Source organism: Lissotriton vulgaris, chromosome 3_1 (genome assembly GCF_964263255.1).
Source record: "Lissotriton vulgaris chromosome 3_1, aLisVul1.2, whole genome shotgun sequence".
Lineage (NCBI taxonomy): Eukaryota > Metazoa > Chordata > Amphibia > Caudata > Salamandridae > Lissotriton > Lissotriton vulgaris.
In genome coordinates, this window is record NC_141689.1 from 721297554 (window position 1) to 721318327 (window position 20774).

At 43.0% G+C, this 20774-nt stretch overlaps 1 protein-coding gene across 1 annotated transcript in view; it reads left to right on the forward strand.

Annotated features, from left to right (window-relative positions):
• Positions 1 to 20774, forward strand: part of PGGT1B (protein geranylgeranyltransferase type I subunit beta) — a 265348-nt gene that overhangs the window by 144101 nt on the left and 100473 nt on the right. The gene's annotated exons all lie outside the window — the stretch shown is intronic.

Genomic DNA, 20774 nt, shown 5'->3' on the forward strand with positions numbered 1-20774 from the left:
GACCCGGCCAGCGATGGCCCGCTCCTCTGTCACTTGTCACCTCAGCACAATGGCGCTTTGTTCTCATGCTTCCATTAATTACACAGGAAGAAACGATGGCCTTATTCAGCATGCAGTTTGAGAGATGGGGTTTGTGTGGCCACTTCTTATGTCACGGCTGCGCACCAGCCCGGCTCTATTTATGGCTCGCATGGCACCGCGGCGTCGCTTGTAATTGTTATCTCAAAGTGTGCCAATGGTTTCCGGTTACATGAAGATTGCCTGGCCATAATGTCCTGCAGCAACGTCTACTTGTTTATAAAACAAGCACTGGCGTTGCCAATAGGTCTCGCAGTATGAAAGTTGGAGCTATTGGTTTTGTAAATGACATTTTATATTCATGTTTTGTGATTTACAATGCCAATACTTTTAACTTTAGCATATGTGACACTTTTAGTATTTGTAATGTCACATGTTTTGTATTGCATTTACTTAGATGTATTGATATTACAATTAACATTGGCTTTTAATTTTTTTAAATAATTAATACTTAAATAAAAGTGATTGTAATTTTTAATGGCAGTAGCTTAAACTTTTGTAAATAACTGTTGTGAAGATTATGTTCAGTGACTAAAATCCAAGAACAGAAGTGAAATATGAAAACATTTTTGTGACATTGAATGAACTGAGCGCATGTACTTGATGCTTACAGCTTGGCTGCCAATTCCAGCACCATTTTGGCCTATGGAATGCTAGATGGTTCTGTGATAAAAAAACTTTTTAATACTGGCCACTCTAAAACGTACCTTAACTGCCAAAACGGAAACTTGGATCGACCACGATGACCTTGCCATGCTGCCAACTCTCCATATTGGAAATGCCACCTTCCTTCACTCTGTCTGTCCGTTAAGGGTGGAAGAAGAGAAGGCTTGCTGGATAAGAGACTAACAGAAAAATCCACAATACTTCATGAAACTACCCCACTATCACCGGTGCACCTTACTGTTACAGCCACAACCTCATTTAATGCACACATTCTTATCTAACACGCACCTTAACACACCACATCCTTCTTCAAAAACCTTGGCAACATTGTTAATCTTATATGGACCTCTACCTATCATCTACGGGAGCAAAACCTAAAAGTACAGAGCTATACATATAGCACACTATTTTGTCAACGCCTTGCAGACCTCATACTTGACAATAGCTATGTATTTCCCACTCACTCGCATAACAAGCAACTAGACCTTATATTGGGACTCCAGTGCAACTGGCCATTAAGCCTATCCTTAACTCACTGCCCTCGTCTCAAGTTCTCATCTACGCAGTCCTTACATTTCCTCTTCTTCTGTTACTCTGCATCAATGCATCAATCTTCCAACAATGATACAAGGATTGTCTCTCAACTTACCTTCCTATAATGCACAGTAGACTTGTCTTTCAAACTCATCCAAACTCCTTCAGTGACCTCTGCAATACTTTACACTCAGCCTAGGCACACGTCATACCCTCTCATCACCCTGCAAGGAGCCATGGATAGCTCCGGACTTTTAATCCGCAATAACTGATATGTGGTCTCAGCTATTCAGATGAAAAGGGTTTAACACACTGGAGCACCTGATAGTAAAATTGAGAAGCAAGTTTTTGAACACTACCACAGTTGATAAAGGTACAGTTAGTTATTACCGGAACCTCACGGTATCTCCTGCTTCACCCAAAATGCTGTTCACAATTTTAACAATCACTGCTCTACGCCACTTCCTACCACATTCACCTGGCCCACCCTTGCAGCCAAAAATTTTATTTCTTCCCACAAAAAATAAAAAATAACTGGAATTACCTAACTATTTGTCTAGCTGCATGTCCACTCATCCCCTACACTGCCACACTGACAACTAGTGCTGTATCCATTACCCACCACTCTCCTCAATGCCCTACTGTGCTCCGTTCTTTCTGAACTCTGCTAGCCTTTCTTGTACTCCGATTGACTCTTAGGTCTCAAACCTACAGCTCTGCTTCAGTAGAATCTCTATTTGGATCATAAGCACTTAATAGTCCTACCCACATGTGGGATCCTGGAGCACTTCTTGCAGCCTATAAAATAGGCTATGTTGGTCAGTTAGTTTAATTTGATTTTAACAAGGCCAGAATAGAAAAGTTTTGTTTTTTAGTATCAAGGAGTGAGGTTTAGAAGGGATAAGGGCTTTGTTGTGTTTTTTTGATAAGGAATTTTCACTGGATTAATATTTTTTTTCACAGGGTTACTCAAGAACTTTATTGCGCTCCCCAGACGTTAGATTATGATACTGGTGGCATTTGAATAGCCATTCTAAGATGGCGGCTGTACGTTAGTTTTTAAAGGAAATGGAGTTGAAGTTATCAGGGCAATGTAGACATACAGGCTGCAGCTACGTTGACATTAAAACTGACACTGCCCTTTTAAGGGCCTATATCCCTCTCATATCCCATCATGTGCAGCAGGTGGTGGTTATCTCAGTTCTTTTTTAGGAGAGAATCAAAGCAAATCAATATAGAGAGTATATTACTACCTTTGACTCTTCCACCAGGGAGGAAGGACAATTTCTTATGATTTTAATGGCGAGTCCCCTGGAAGAGAACTAGGATTACAGATAAGGAACATTTCCTTCTCCATCAAGGGATCTCCATTAATAATCAGAAGCCCTGAATAGAATAGCAGCTCATCCCTAAAAAAGTAGTGGAAGGGAAGGAGGATACATCATAGAAACAATTAAGGTAAGAGATTTCTTGAGGAGGCCTGCGCTTTATGGGCATCTGTCCTAGAATCTGAATAGAGATAAGTGGCTTGTAAAAGTGTGGCCAGACTTCCACATGGCACTTTGCAGATTCCACCAATGGGAATTTGTCTCATTAACACAGCCATAGCAGATTTACCTCTGGTACACTGGGCTGTAGGGTTACCAGTTAAGGATTTAATTGTTTTCTGATAGCATAACAGAATACAAGATATTATCCATCTGGACAGAGATTGCTTGGACGTGGCTAAATCTTTGTGTGTAGGGCCATCCTTTACAAAAAATGTTTTGCGTTTACAAATTCTGATACCTCCTTTACACAGAAGAAACAAAATGAATGATAGGCAAATAGCAAACAAGGAAGCACTCCCTCTCCTGTTCAGAGATAGGAAGTTTACCGCTGCTCAAGTGCTGACTCTGTGGTTAGAAATGGTTTATGAAATCGTCTACACACTCTTCCAGAGATGGGTGTCACCTCCAGATTCCTCATGAACTAGAGCCAAGCCCCTCAACACACCTTTGCTCCAATGGTTCAGTATAAAATGATGCACCAGGGAGCTCTTACCTATGTCGGTGATGGGAGTTTCTAGGGTTATAACCATACAAGATGATGGACAGAGCTCACTTGCATTTGCTGTTTTGACAGGTTGGTATTGGGCTGTGCTTCCAAACATCATATCAACACCACCAAGGATGAACAATGTGGAAGATTAATGTGTTCTGGTGAGGTTGTCGGGGTGTAATAGGGTTGGCGACCATTGAGAGAAATCGCACTTGCATTCCAAGTGGTACCCTTGCCCCATTACGCCTTTTGGTGCAGGTCATGTAACATGTTTCTCAACTTAAAAAGCTGCCAGCTCTCCTGAAAATTTTACATTTACTGGTTTATTGTAATTATTTATTATAAATAAAAGGTGGAGCTCATGAGATTAAAATGGAAGAAATGTGCATTTCTGCACGGAGAGAGAAAATCAAGAGATTTTTCATAACGCTTATGGAGAAAGAGAGAAAAGTAGCTCTATATAGATTCAAGTGACTTCTCGTATGAAGTTAAAGAGAATAAATGCTTCAAGTGGACCATTTGGCTTCTCCCTGGAAGACCCATAGTGAATGATTAGTCCGGAGAAGGGAGTAGAGGCGCAGTAAGTGCCCTGTTTATTGCACACAATACTTGCCACGTTTCCTACATGTTCCTTTCATACAGAGTCTCCAACTCGACTTTAGGTATCCACTGGCACAACATTTTTCCTATCAATAGTTTTCAGGAGTGTATCAAGATTTTTATCTACAAGACACTTTCCCAATCAGAAAGAGTAATTTTGTCTTAAAAGTAGGTGAGTTCGAGCAGAGGTGCCATCTCTCACAGCGAGGGGCAGGGACATGTGATAGCAGAACGGGCGGTATAGATTGGTAGAGGATGCCCTCAAAAATGGACTAAGATCTGGGGGGCATGGAACAAATATAGAGGGAATATTTGTGATCCGCCACCAGGTGGAGAGGAAGAGGATTCGGGGGCGGAGGAGGACTGAGATGGGTGATGGGATGGGGCTTGAATACGACTGTTCGCGGCTGACTGACTTGTGCATTTGTAATAATGACTGACTTGTGTAACAATGATATGTGGTGCTATGATGGTCTTGTATTCAAAAGACTGCCTTATTTTGTCACAACATTGAAAATTAATAAAAAGGTTTAAAAAAAAAAGTAGGTGGGTTAAGGCGTTGAATTTTGGGGCGACTGGGTACTGGATTTACACTAGTAGATTAGGTTTGCACATTTCAGATACCCATTCTGGGGCCACTCTATCACGCTTAGTGGAGGAAGGAAGAAGTTCTACAACAGAAGTGGGTTCTCAGTATTGGATCAGGCACGATTCTAACTGTTGGACTCCCAGGACCATAGGAATTCGGTGAATGTGTCTATTGCCTGCCAGACGCCTGTAGGCTTTTGGAGTGGACCGACAATGAGGTTTTGAGTCCCCCACGGCTCCCTGTATTCTGACAAATAAATGCTGACAAGCGCCTAGATGCTGTTTTCCAAGTGGTCAGTGCCTTTAGTGAGTGACTTGAAGATCTGCAAACACTTAAAACTGTTTTTCTTCATGTGAAATACCAATGTCAACTGCCTGGAGACTTGAAAAGGATTGAATCACAGACTGGAACCTTTAAAGCCAACTTGCAGCATCCTTCTACCCGCAAGCTTCACACTGAAGCCTCTGGCTCGAATTCCAGAATCTGGCTCAGCGAGACCCAGCTCTGACTGGTAGCTCATACAGTCTTGACTGGCTATGAGACCCAAAGGCCTGACATGCTCCTGAATTACCTGCACCCGAACCAGGTCTTGGTTGGTTACTGAACCAACCTTTGGTTATGAGCAACACCATAGCCGTCCAGGGTATTTTAATCCCCTCATGCCTGAATCAAGTGCAAAACATACAAATCTGTTTTTGTGCTTTGGATGTATGAAAAATTGCCCAGTGCTATATAAAGCTTATCCGCACAATACCCTCTCATATAGAGTCAATCTTGCAATATAATCAAACTGAAAACTTAAAATCAACAAATGTTTATTCTTAGTCTATTTGCATTTTTTCTGATATATATTCAGTTTTCCATTTATTCATGTACCCGATATTCACTGTAGTAACCAATATATTTTCACAAGCTGTCTCCCATTTTCAAGACTGGAAAAAAATTAGATTCAAATCAAAACGGATAGGTCTGTGACATAAAACAATAACAATTGTGTATATTATTGAAATTGTTAATCTATTTTAACATGGTTGTTAATGGTTGCATGTGTATCACTATAAACGTTTATGAATTGATACCTTAATGTGAGTTAAGACTTCCTTGTAGTTTTAGATAATAACGTAACAATTCAATTCAATAAATCTTTATTCAGATATTATCATATCCATAAAAGCACAAGTCAAAAAAAATCAATATACAGAATACTTAAAATCTTTAAAAATACATAAAAATACGAATTTCAGAGAAAGGGAAGAAAATGGCATGTGGAATATGCACAAGGATTCAATCTTCATTCGTCAGGCATTGTAGCAAGTGCCCGGACAGCTGCTTTCATAAAAGAGCATACTCAAATGACCAGAACATCTTCCAAGCTAAGAATTTTAGTATTAGCTGTTTTGTGGTCAATGATGGGAGTTTCCTTGAAGAACGGAATTAAAAATAATTTTGTATACATTAAATAAAATTTACAAAAGAATACAAAATGAATCCTGGTTTGTTTGCTGTGGCTGTCACAAGGGCACGTCGCTTGCTCGAGTTTGACACTATACCCTAATGGAAAACAAAGCATATCTTTCATTGTATCTGCTCTTAACCGACACAATAATCCTCTTCCCCATCGATTAATGTTCTTCAGAAGGTAACCTGATAGCAAATTAGGTGAAATGTTCTCAATTAACATATACCTTTCTACTGACTGTTTGGACATCTCTTCTGCCTGTCTTAACGTGTTATACTTTTCATATAGCAGCCCCTGAAGTGATTTTTTATTTACACTACCCAAATCGCTGGTGTTTAAAAAGAGGTGCTCAAGATTTACACTGGATAGGCTTTCTCGCACAGTCGAAAGCCATGGTATTGCCATCCCCTTGTCGCAATTGAGGCAGTCAGAGATTATGCTTTGCGTTAACGTAGCCGCAGGGTTCTGCCATACTTTAAGGCAGAAGATAGCTGGCCGGGCTCTGATGAAATCTTCTACATACGTCAGATTCAACTCCCTGTGACAAATATATTTAGATGCAGTAATTGGAGCGTCTAGCAATTTTCTGCAAAATCTGTTTTCCTCGGTTTGAATACCCTTACAGCCGGAGTATCCCCAAACCTCTGCCCCATAGGTTGCCACCGGAATTCTTTTTTTTTTTTTTTTTTTTTTTTGTATAAAATATTTTTTTATTTTCTTTCACTTTTTCTGTTAATTACGATGCAGTATTTACAGTACAGGATTTTCACACCGTTATACATACATATACAATACAACCAACTGTATACCCATAACAAAATCACAATTATGAAAAAATAAAGAACATAGAGACTGAAAAACAAATCAGATCAAATCATAAGCTAACATAACCCCCCCCCCCAAAAAAAATTGTTTTTATGTCTTGCTACTCTTCCACTCTTCGATGGGGCGCCAAATCTTACCGCCCAGCGATCTTGCCCTTCTGCCTTTCCTATCATAGATAGCTTTCTCCAGATTATATATATGTAAAATCTTTGCCATCCATATCTGAAACGTCGGTGCAGATTTGTCTTTCCAAGCTTTCGCAATAATAAGTCTAAAAACTGCTGTGACCACAAACAAAAATTCTGGATGTATATTATTATCACCTATACAGATGCCTAATATTATCAAATCGTCCGTTAATTTCACTTTTAGCCCCAAAGATTTCTCCAGAAATACCTCTATTGCCACCTTTAAAGTAAAAAGCTGTGGACACTGTGAAAACATGTGCGTGATATTAGCGCTCGATGATTTACAACGTGGGCAAGTTATTCCAGTGCTGCCCCCCCATTGTGCAATTCTAGCTGGTGTGTGGTATAATGAAAAGATGGTCTTATAATGTTGGGTTTGTAAAGTAGCTGAACAAAGTATGGTTCTTCCTAAGTCTAATGATGCTTGCAAAGCTTCCGGATGGGCCCTTACTTGTTCCACCCATTTGTTGCTGTATTTCTCCCTATCATCAGTTTTGTATGCCTGTAGTTCTACATATAATTGCCTAATTGATCCCCTTACACTACTCCCCAAATAATCCATAATCCTGCAACTTGTCATCCCTACTGCTCCCCCCTGTTTTGTATGAAAGTAACTTCTAATCTGTAAATATTTAAAGAAATTGTTCCCAGGTATTTTAAATCTATGTCGAATTTCTTGAAATAGTAGGAACCCCCCTTCCACATCCAACAAGTCTCCTAATTTCTTAACTCCTCTACCATCCCACTCTTTCATAACAGCATCCCTAAAAATTTCTATTGGGAGATCGACATTCAAGTATAACCTCAGGTATCTATTATATCTTCCTAATCCTACCTTCTTCTTGATAACCCTCCAAATTTTGTATACTGCACCCAAGGTCTTGAATCTTGTATGTTTAAAATAGGCGAAATCTACTGTAGTGACTAGAGCGTTCTCTGCCCTTTCCCCCAACAGTACTTTGTAGACATTCTCTATGCATGCCCCCTCCTCTTGATGATCGCTGCCTCCTAAAAGTCCTTTGGAATATTGCAAAACTGCCGCCCAATAGTAAAATCTGAAATCCGGTGCCCCCCAACCTCCCTTCTCCCTTGGTAGTGTCAAAAATCTATAGGCTCTACGTGTCTTCCCTTGTGCCCAAATTAATCTATTCAGTGTTGCTTCTATTTTATTAAACCACATGCCATCAAAAAATAGAGGGATTGCCCTAAACAAATAGAGGAATTTAGGGAAAGTAACCATTTTGATGAAATTAATACGGCCCATTAGTGTCAGATGTAAATTGTTAACCCTCTCCAAATTTCTTTTAACCTTCCCTAGCAGTGGATCCATATTAATCTCTACCAATTTCCCAAACTCCGCGGTCACCCTAACTCCCAAGTATGTTGCTTCCGGGACTACTCTTGCATCTACAAATGTTGAGTATCTATTCTGTACTATCTGTGTCTTCCCTCTATTTATTGAATACCCTGAGAACACACCAAATTTCCTCGCCTTCTGTTCAATTTCAGACAACGCCCCCGCCGGTGCTGATGTTATAATAGCCACGTCATCTGCGTAAGCAAATAATTTGAAATCTTTCTCATGCATTGTAACTGGAGGGATCCTACAGTTAGCTGATAGTCTTCTCAGGAACGGGTCCAGGTAGATGGCAAACAGTAGGGGCGAGGCTGGACATCCCTGTCTAGTCCCCCGCCCAATCTGTACCGTCTTTGAGTAGGATTTATTAATTCTTATCCTAGCAGTAGGTTGTCTATAAAGTGCCTGTATTGCTGCAATGAATCCCTTACCTATACCTGCCCATTCCATCGCTTTCCATAAATAAGCCCAAGAGACCCTGTCGAAGGCCTTCTCGGCGTCCAGAAAGATCGCCGCGACAGGATCTCCAGAGGCCTCTGCTGCATCTAAGATAGTGATCATCTGCCTGGTATGTTGGGTGGTCCCTTTACCAGGTATAAATCCATGTTGTTCCGGGGATACCACTTTCTCTATAACCTTGCTCAGCCTGTTAGCTAAAGCCTTGGAGAATATCTTAACATCAGAATTTAGTAGAGTAATTGGCCTGTATGAGCCTGGTTCTGTTGGCGGTTTATCCTTTTTTAAGATCACTATAATGTCTGCGTTGGCCCATGACTGTGGAATAATTCTACCTCCCTGTGCCAGACAACAGATTGCCCACAAATCTTTACCTACAACATCCCAAAAGGTTTTGTAAAACTCTGCAGGTATCTGGTCTTGTCCTGTTGCTTTGCCCGAAGGCAAATTAGCTACTGCGTCTCTTATCTCCTGAACTGTTAACAACTCATCTAATTTATCCCTCTCCTCTATACTAAGCTCTGTCTGTGGTCTTTGTGTTAGATAATCCGTACTTTCTTCCTCTATAGCTCCCGTACTTGCATCTTGTTCGTATAAAGCCTCATAGAACCTCCTAAACACCTCCTGTACCTCCTCCACCTTGTTTACAATTGTCCCAGTGCTATCCCTGACTTCTTTTATCTCCCCTGCTGCTAGCGTTTGTCTGGTTCTAATTGCCAGTAGGTGCCTAACCCTCTCATTGAATTCGTAGCACTTCTCCTTTTTTGCTAGGTAATTCCTAGCTAACTTCTGCGCTAATGTAACGCCTGTTTCTGCTTTTTGTGTTTCCAAATCCAGTAATATCTGTTCAAAGGGTTCATGCTTGCTTACTGCCTTCACTAGAGCCTCTTCTAGTGCCACCAGGGTTCTGATCTCCTCTTCCGTTTTCTCCTTTTCTCTTCTATTTCTTGCAATTGTGTAACTTAATGTCTCCCCTCTTATGCCTGCCTTAAAGCTATCCCATACCACATCCGCTGAGGCTGAGTATCTATTGATATCCCAGAATTGTGTTATCCATGCATTCATTCTTAAAATATACTCCTCCTCTTTCAGCAACCCTCGTTCAAATGTCCATGTAGATCTTGTTCTTTCTTTATCTTGAGAGGTTTGGATACTTAGAACCAGTGGATTATGATCTGACACTATTCTGGGGAGCCGTTCTATTCTGGATCTACCTACGAGTGAACTAGAAATAAAAAAGTAATCCAATCTCGCTATAGTTTTATGTGGGGCAGAATAAAAGGTGCTACCTGTACCCAATGGATTCGATTCCACCCACATATCAATTAATGCATTATGACGAGCAAGATTTTGTACTGATCTGCATATCTTTTTCTTCTTTCCAATGTATCTCCCCCCCTTCCTATCGAGAAGACCATCTAAACCGTTAATGTTAAAGTCCCCACAGCATATCACAGGTTCTGGCCATAATGCTAATTCTCTATCCACAAATTCAAATAAATCAGGTTCATCGTCATTTGGACCATACAATGAGATAAGTGTGCGTCTTCCTGCAGAGGTTTCCAGCTCAAGCATTACCCATCTCCCATCACCGTCCTCCTTTTTCTTTTTAACTTTTGTACTACCTTTCCTTGCCAAAACTGCCACTCCCTTACATCTTTCTTCCTGACCTGTATAGGCAAGAACCTCAAAACCCATTTGCTCCAACAAGTACTTATCCTTGACAGCTACATGTGTTTCCTGTAAACAAATTATATCGATTTTCCAGAAACGTAATAATGCAGCCAACTTTTGCCTTTTTTCCCTGTTATTTAGGCCACAGATATTCATCGTGATTATCCTAATTTCCATGTCACATATTTTTCTTTTTCCATCATTTCAATTGTCCACGCACAATACTTCACACATTTTCTCTCTTCAAAATGACTTTTACAAAACTGTACTGTATTACTGCTCCAACCAACACCCTTGTTCCCCCCCCGCCACCCTCCCCTTTTGTAGCCCCCCTCCCAGACTGCTGTCCCACCCCCCCCTACGACAGGCAAATAGGTCACTCCTGACCTATGCGTGTCCACTGAGCGTTGTAGCGTCGCCCCCCTCTCCTCCCCTTCCAAAAAAAACTTCTACTCCTGACATATCCTACCACCCAGGCAATTGATTGGCTTCACCTCTTTCTCTTTACCATTCTTTACATCTTTACCTTCTTTACCTTTTCCCACTTTTCTAATACAACCCCTTGAATACTACCTTCTAGCTCCCCCTTGCTCTTTTAGCTCTTCTAGATATTCTCCAGCCTTAATCTCTGAGAAAAACATTCTGACTCTACCACCTGAAATGACTTTTAGTTTTGCTGGGAACATCAAATATGCCTCAGCGCCTTGGCTCTGGAATGCTGATATCAATTGTCTGAGTCTCCACCGCCTCTCCACAGTTACATGACAGAAGTCAGGTCTTGCGAAGAATGTAATTCCATCCACCGTCTTCTTAGAGTCAGGTCTGGCTTTCTCCATCAGTTCTTGTCTCGCCAGGAAGTTTCCAAAAAATACTAGCATAGCCCTTGGCAATGCACCCTCGTCTCTTCTTTTCTTTTTTTTGCCGTGAGTGGAAACCTGTGAGCTCTCTGCACCTCGTGCTCCCATTGCCATGGCGCCTCTGGAAAGGCACCTTTCAGCAGCTTAATAACGAAGCCTCTGGGGTCTTGCCCCTCCGCCCCTTCCTCAATTCCAAGGAGTCTGGCGTTATTGCGCCTCTGGCGATTCTCCAAATCCTCCACCTTCCATTGTAGGTCCTCCACTATCTTCATCTGCTCCTCTCTACTTGCCTGCCAGTCTGTAACTTCCTCCTCTATTCTGCCCGTCCTTTCTTCAACACCTATGACTCTTTCTTCCACTTCCTCACATTTTTTATTTATTTTCCTGATAGATGCTTGGATTTTTTGGGTGTCATGCCTGGCCCTCCTGCTTTCGGTTCTAGCTTCCGTTTGTATTTGCTTTAATGTTGCAAATATCATATCCAGCTTCCCATCTTCACTTTGAGTGTCTTGCCCGTCTTCCTTATATAAATTGGAGGTAGCAGAATAGTCCCATACCAGCTTTTTATGAGTGTTCTTAAACGAGCTTGGAGGAGAACCTGTTTTTCTGACTGTCAGCTTGCGCTTTTTTTGTGTTCCTCTCCCTTTGGAGCCTCCTGTGTCGCCGGAGCTAGAGCACGAATCTAATGATTCTCTTTCATCTTCACTACTTGTTATCGTGGAATCTGATTCTTCGGGGACTGAGAAAAATCTATCCCCCTCTGCACCCTCTGTAAAATCAGTGTCTGCCTGTTCCTTTTGCCCTCGCCGTGGTCTGGAGCTCATAGCAATGTCTCTTTGTTTATCTTTCCCAGATTGTGCTTGCTCCTCTAAAATCTCAGCCTCCACCTCCTGAAGCGCTTCTAACATTGGGTCTGTGCTCAATACCTCCGTCATTCCAGCCCCACCAGCGGAATCTCACACCTCTTTTTCCGCGGCTGTGTGCTCCATGTCTCTCTCAGCGGTAATTGACCAGCTTGCCGCTTGGTGTTCCGCGGGAAGCGTGAGGTCTGTTTGTGCTGGTTGCCTGGTTGCGCCTCCGCTTGCGTCCTCGAGGACGCTGCTACCAGGTCCGGCTGCCGGCAGGATTACTATGTTTGTCAATGCCGCTGTGCCTGCTCCTGAAGCCGCTGTGCCTGCTCCTAAAGCCCCCGGGGGTGCTTTAACACTGAAGACTTCTGTCATGGAGGGCTGACGGAAGGTGAGGTCGCCTTTCTTTTTCTCCGTTATAGCTCTTCCCGCTTGACTGTTGCTGCCGCTGCGAGTATCTGTATTCAGTTTAGGCTCCTTGTCTTTTTCGCCGGCTTTCTCGTTCTTCTCTATTTTCCGCTGCTGAGCCCTGGAAGCCGTCGACATCGTGGGTGTTGAGCGTTTGCTGGGGGGTGGCTATTTTTGTTTTGGGTATAGTGCCGGTTCTTCCTGAGTCCTTCTGGCACGTTTCTTTTGAAAATCCGGTATTCAAGGGCTGTTTATCTTTCCCTCGGTTAGCCATCTCTGCCTCGATAGCTTTTAGGAATACAGTGAACAAGGCCTTCACTTTATCCGTGACACGTTTCAAGCTGTAGGATCCGTCGCTTTGTTCCTCGGATCTCAGCCAGTAAAACCTCCATAGCATACTGTCTTCAGAAGCCCATCAGGTGCCTGGTCTATCCATGGATTGGAGAGGGGTCTAGATGCGACTAGCACCCACAATGCTTCAGCGGCCATCTTGCCCGGTTGCCACCGGAATTCATTGTAATTTGAAGATTTTAATAATAGGTAATACTACCTCTGTCTTTTTTGGTTGGGGTAATGAAAGAACGGAATTAATGGCTTTAGCAAATTTGCCTCTGCTATGCGAGACGTGGGTGGTCCACGAGCCATTACTTGCAAATACCATACCCAAATAGGGAAAGGTGCAGGCACTTTTTTCCTATGGTGAATGATTTCCTATGGTGAATGATTTAATAAAGTGCTTCTTTGGTCCACAGGCCATTATAAAAGATTTGATAAAATTAGTACGAAGATCTAAAACAGCCATAAAATCAACAAAGCCCTTTATTAAAGTGCATAGTGCATTTGGGGTGCGGCCCATTAGAACCGCATTATCTGCATATAAAAGAGCGGGGAGAGTGCGGCCGTTAATCTTAGGGACATCATTTGTAAGTTTGGTCAGGAAGTTATGCAATTCATTGATGTATAAAATGAATAGCAGTGGGGCCAGTACCCACCCCTGCCTGACTCCACTACCGATAGTGAAATCCTCAGTCATCTCCCTGTTTTTGCTAATACGCACCCATGACTTTAAGTCCATATGTAGGTAAGCTGAAAAGTGAACTAAAACTTTGTCCAACCCATATTTTAAAAGAATAGACCAGAGAAGTGACCTGTTTACAAAATCAAAGGCAGAATTTAAGTCCATAAATGCTAAATAAATAGGAGATTTCTGAGCCACACTATATTTACCAGTGATTAAATTGAGGTTTAGGCACTGTTCAACAGTGCCTACTTTACTTCTAAAACCGAATTGGCAAGAATTCAAATGTGGTCATTCTCAGCCCAAGTCCTGATTTTGTTAAACCGGATTCTCCCAATGATTTTTAGAGTATTATCAATGAGGGAGAGTGGTCTGTAGCAGTTTGGGTTGACGATCACCTTTTTAAAATAGGGACTATAATTCTAGTGGACCATGTGCAAGGAATTGAAACAGCAGTTAAATTGTTAAAAACATTTAATAAGAGGGGAGCCCAACATTTTGGTTGGTGCTTTATAAGGTCTATTGGTAGCCCATCAGTTCCTGGGGCCTTATTGCCTAGACTGCTGTATAGCTTCCTCAACTTCAGATACAGTTATCTCAATCTTAGCAGGACTGTTGTGATTGTGAGGCTCCTCTTTCCCTGTTGTAACTTCATACATTTTAGAGAAATGGAATACCCAAGCTTTGCTGGAGATTGTACAACTTATTGAGGTCAACGTAACCTTTGTACTCGTATAGCATACACTGTGTGCTTGGAATCCCACAGTCTAAGTTGTAGCTAGAGTCCCTTTGGTCAAAATGTATGTTCAAGGCATATGGGCTGCAGACCACACACTGTTGCATTAGATCACCATCTGGTGGTGGGCCCGGATGATTACACTTTGTTGTTGTCTTGGAAGAGTCTTTGTCTGCTAGGTGACTCCTCCCTTAGACCGTAGTGCGCATGGGCATCCACTCCATCCACAGATTGTTTTTTTCCGCCATCGGGCTCGGATGTGTTCATCGTTCGGTCCTGTTACCGATCTCTTTTCGAATCCATAAATCAATCTACAACATCAATATCGTCTTCGACACTGATTCCGGTCGCCCGCGTTGAAGAGAGGATCCACTTCCTCATTCCAGCCCTCGTCGGGCTGTTGGGCCCAACTGCGACATTGGGCCTTTGGCTCATGGAAAGAATACCGTTCAAGAAGTGCCCTCAGTGTGGACACAAGTTTCCCCACACCGACCTGCATGAGGTTTGCAACCTTTGCTTGTCTTTAGAGCGCGATAGTCAAGACTGTGAGGCCTGCGCTTCGTTCTGGTCCAAGAAAACAATCAGGGACCGTCGAGCTCGAAGAGCTATGGAGCACTCATCGACGAGGCGCCGATCGAGATAGACACCGAAGAACAGCAAGAAGACGTTGCTTCCGAAGCAGAGGACGCAGCTTCTGGAGCAGTGGATCGATCCGGCTGGTCAACAGGTCGTGAGTAAGAGCGTCGACCCTGTTCACCCCCCCATACCGGGACAGGCTTTGGTTCCACCCCCGCCTTCGGGTCCGGGTGCACACCGATCGAAACCTTCCGACGCCCCCCCTTCAGGCTCGGCAGCAAAGAGTATTAAAAAGCCTCCAGTCGACTCAGGCTCGAGTCAGTCTGTCAGTCCCGAAAAGCAGAAAGTGATTAAGCCGAAGTCAACACCGGCACCGAAGCACCCATCGATACCGAGAGTTACTGAACCGAAGCCGAGTTCGGTACCGAAAGAGGTTTCAAAAACAAGTTCGACACCGAAAGAGGTTCCAAAGGTTACCGAAACAAAGACGACTCCGGTAACTGAAAAAGAAGACCCAAAAGCGGTTTCCTACCGAAACACACTTCGTCACCAAAAGCGGACGAGTCTAAGCACTCGGCAGCCAAAGCTTCGGATCCAAAAGGTACAGATCCAAAGAAAAGACAAGGAAAGTCTTCGGAACCAAAATCAATACCCGTTCCAAAGATAATAGACACTGTGAAGCCTAAACCTGAAGGTTCCAAACCAGAAAAATCGGCGCCAAAAAAGGATTTACCTGTAGAAGAGCTTTTCCAACCTGACATGAGGCAAAAGACTCTAAAAATTCATCCAAAGACTGGACAGGTGTACACAGTGCCTGAAAAGAGGAAAATGGACTGTCCTAAACCATCACCTGTTCCTCCAAAGAAACATGTTCAAACTTCCCCTAGAAGACTCCCTCCATCAGAAGTAGAAATACTACCAGATATTTCTCCTGTGCACTCACCAGCTAGCACACATAGTATAATACCACAGGAGGAGGACTATGGGGATACATACTCACAACAGAGTTATCAGCAAATGGATGACATAAATGACCCAGATGATATGGCTGGGTCATCAGGTGACCCATGGGAAGATTACAATGCACCAGATGCACCAGATCTACCACAGTACGAGGCATACCTGTCTAGGCCATCTCCACCAGATGACACCATTGGGTTCACACAACTCATCCATAGAGCAGCTACTTTCCATGGAGTAGACCTGCACACAGATCCAATAGAAGAGGATTTTCTTATGGATACACTATTAACATCACATAAAACCACTACCACACTTCCAATACTCAATGGAGTGGTAAGACATGCACCAGAAATATTTAAAGACCCAGTCAGGGCCAGGGTAATTAACCCCAGACTGGAAAAGAAATATAAATCAGCTCCCTCTGATCCTGCATATATTAAGGGACAGTTGCGACTAGACTCGCTGGTGGTATCGAATGCGAGAAAAAGAGCCAACTCACAGACAACAGGGGATGCTCCACCCCCTGACAAAGAATCAAAGCTTTTAGATGCTTCAGGGAAACGCACACTATCACAAGCTGCCAATATATGGAGGATTGCTAACACTCTGCTCTGTTGGAAAGATATGACAGAGCTCATTATGATAAGTTAGTCACTCATGCAACACCTGCCAGAACAATATAAGGCTAGGGCTGCTGACTTGATACAAGAGGGCAAGGTCAGAACTAATAGCTCCATAAGATGCGCGTTAGACACTGCAGACACAGCATCTAGGGCAGTAAATACAGGGGTACTGTTGTGTAGGCATGCATTACTAAGAATCTCTGTATTCAAACCAGAAGTACAAGCAAGTATATTAAACCAGCCTTTTGACCAACAACATATTTTCGGTCCAAATGTAGATTATGCACTAGAAAAGATTAAAAAAGATACTGATACCGCAAAATCAATGGGAGTTTTACAAACACAAGCTCATAGACCTTCCTTCCGTCGCTCCTCGTATAGGGGCGTATCAAGGGGTTTCCAAACTGACAACAACTCCTCTACTTACAAACAGCCCAACCAAACCTCGCCCGGTAAGGGATACTATAGAGGAGGGTATAAAGGAAACAACAATAAGGGTAGAGGCAGAGGCATCAACAATCACAATGCCTCTACTCCCAAGCAGTGACTTCCCTTCCATCCCCCCAGACCATTCCACTTCGGTCGGGGGAAGATTACAACAGTTCCTACCTGTCTGGAACTCCATCACCACAGACAGGTGGGTGACACAAATAATTCAGTCAGGTTATTGTCTGGAGCTCACTTCTACTCTCCCAACAATACCACCCAGACAACGTCCTATGTCTCAGGAACACCGCTTACTACTAAGGCAAGAGGTGGAATCACTACTGCAAAATAAGGCAATAGAACCAGTACCAAAGGAACATCAAAACACAGGGGTTTACTCCATTTATTTTCTCATACTGATAAAGGAGGGTCTCTCAGATCAATTCTAGATCTAAGACCCCTAAACCAGTACATACATTCAGACCATTTTCATATGGTCACATTACAACAGGTTTTACCGTTACTAGAGAAAGGCGATTTCCTTGCCATATTAGACCTCAAGGACGCCTACTTCCACATTCCCATTCATCAGTCTCACAGAAAGTACCTCAGGTTTGTGCTAGAAGGTCAGCACTACCAATTCAAGGTGCTCCCCTTCGGAGTGACAACAGCACCTCGAGTATTCACAAAGTGTCTAGCAGTAGTAGCAGCACACTTAAGAAGGGACAACATTCAAGTATTTCCATATCTAGACGACTGGCTAATAAAATCCAAGTCATACAACCAATGTGTACAGCACACACAGCAAACAATCTGCCTACCGCACCAGTTGGGGTTTACAGTGAATCAAAAGAAATCACGTCTACAACCATCCCTATCTCAGCAGTACCTAGGTGTCACAATAGATACCTCCAAGGCAATAGCATACCCCAACTTACTGAGAATACAAGCTATGCAGAATCTCATCAAAAAATTCCAAGCTCAACACTCACTGCAAGCTCGAGTGTTCATGCAGCTGATAGGAATGATGGCATCTTGTATTTTCATAGTACTATACGCAAGACTACAAATGCGCCCGATACAAGAATGCTTGACAGGTCAGTGGAATCAGGCTCAACAAGAAATAACAGATCTGGTGGTGGTAGAGGACCGGACGCATCACTCTCTGCAATGGTGGAACAACAAAAACCTTTCCAAGGGCCAGCCGTTTATAGAACCTGTTCCACAAATAATACTGACCACAGAGGCATCTCTCACTGGATGGAGAGCGCACTTACAAAGTCACACAGTACAAGGTACATGGACAACGAAACAAAAAGTACTCCACATACATTATCTGGAGTTACTAGCAATCTTCCAAGCTCTAAAATGGTTCCAACATTACATAACAAACAAAGCTGTACTGGTCCGGATGAAAAAAATATGACAGCAATGTATTACATTCAAAAGCAAGGAGGAACACACTCCCTACAGCTCTCCCGGCTGGCGCAGAGCATTTGGAGATGGGCCATTCCTCAAAACATTTTTCTGTTAGCAGAACATCTACCAGAGAAGTGTGGCTCAGGGGTTAGAGGTGGCAGACCCGGAAGCTGAGATCGGTCCTGGACCAGGGTTCAATTCCCTGCCTCGGCGGGTCTTGGGCTAAAAATTCCACGGACTCGATAATTCTCTCTCCGGTGCCTTCTCGACTCACGGGTTCACACTCTGCGACTCTGGGCAATAGCTTGCTTAATCTCCACAACGGCCCCTCGCGGCGGGATGCCTGACTTTCACCTTGTGGATACCCTGCTGGGGCTATCACACAGGGGAATATCAGGACGGGTTCCCTAAGCAAGCGCCGGGAAACCCCACTGCGGGTAGCTGTGCGCTATATAAGCTCAAATACATTTACATTTACATTTACCAGGAGTTCACAATCCATTGGCAGATCTGTTAAGTCGTCTGAGACAACAGATACACAAATGGGAGCTTTATCCTCAAGTTCTTCAGCCATTTTTTCAAATGTGGGGAAAACCAGATATAGATCTGTTTGCCACACAAAGCAACTCCAATTGCCTACGCTTCCTTGCCAGGTACCCACACCCATTATCCAAAGGCAATGCGGTATGGATGAACTGGTCAAACAAATTTGCGTACGCTTTTCCACCTCTCCCACTAATTCCATTAGTGGTACGCAAACTAAGGCAACATTCTCTCACATTGATTCTCATAGCACCAACGTGGGCGAGACAGCCATGGTACACAACGCTACTGCAGCTCTCTGTAGTACCACATCACAAACTAAAACTCTCCCCACATCTATTAACATAGAACCATGGGGAGATTATGCACCCAGATCCAATGCAGCTCAATCTAGCGATTTGGCCCCTGAGGTCTTAGAGTCTGGATATCTGAACTTACCTCCTGATTGCATGAATGTCATTAAAGAGGCAAGCCGTCCTACCACTAGAGCATGTTACGAAGCAAAATGGAAAAGATTTGTTGTTTGTTAGGAGGCTTTAAAAAATATTGTTCATATAATTAGCACAAAAACAGGCTTTGACATCTACCTCATATGCAATTCAGGATGGGCGTCTTGTGGTGCATATAATGCAACAAGCAGTTCTCAACGGCTGTGCCACACAAACCCTACACTTTTTGTTTCAGGTACCTCCATCCAGTGATTTATGTGCTATATGTTCCATTTTTGTGCTTAAGTTCATCCAAGATCTTTAACCCCTTCGATGCTTGTGACGGAACCATTCCGTCATCAGTCACGGCTGAGCTGTGCTGATGACGGAATGGTTCCGTCATGACCACACCCTGTTCTGGAATGTCCCGCACAAGGGAAAAATTCAAGTAGCAGCCAAGGTGTTAAGGAATCATCTCTGTGAAATAGAAGGGACCGGTAGAAAAAATGGATCCTTGACTTCTTTGCACAGTCACTGACTCAGCAGCACCACTGGTACAGTCACCACTGTGTCTCGGATTCTGTATTGCAAGTAATCAAAATTGAAATTCAGAAGTGGATTTTAGCTCATAGGATTCCTCTGGTGTCCTTCTAACTTCAAACACTCCAAAGAGACCCATCACTGGGGGACTGGATACTGGGCAGTTCCAAAAAGTGTCTTAGTTATCCAAAATAGTATTTCAAGTACATATATCAGTCAAATTAGGTGAGAATTAAAAAGTAATTTAGGTTTGTGATGGATGGGAGGGGAGTCTCCCGGTGCTCTTGCTGGATCTTTTCTTTCTTTTTTTGTTTTGCATACCTTTTCATTGCTTTAACGCCTTAACCTCGATGGTTTTTCCGCCGCAGTGCGGGCCTTCTATTAGGTGGGCGGGGCTCCATCGGCCAACAGCCGACCGGAGCACACAAGGGGTTAAAGCTTTTGGGTCTCACCAGTATTCGGTGTCCTGCTCATGGAAAACACTTCTGATTAATTCTATTGACATTGATACATGCCTTAGGGTTTGTGTTTGCACATTTGAGATTTGGTTGGCTAGGATTTTACTAATCGAAAAGCTGTAGTATTGTGTCTTGAATGGTATGATGAATTGTCTGTTCCTTATCAGTCTCTGCATGAACAGTAATTTACAAATCAGTTGATAGGAGAACAAATGTATGGCCAGTATGCATAAGCATGGCTTTAGGTATTGCTCAGTTTATTTCATGCAAGCCAAGAAGCACGAGAAAGAGCCAACTTAAATCTACCAAAAGAAAGTCACAACCTAAGGTCTTTCAAAAAAGAGTTCATAACCATGTTCCCTGATAGGACCGACTGCCAAACCACCATGATGGATAGTCGAAAGGAAGTCTGATGCAGACAATCCTCAGCTGGGGATTTTACATCCCTATCAGGTTAGAGGAGTG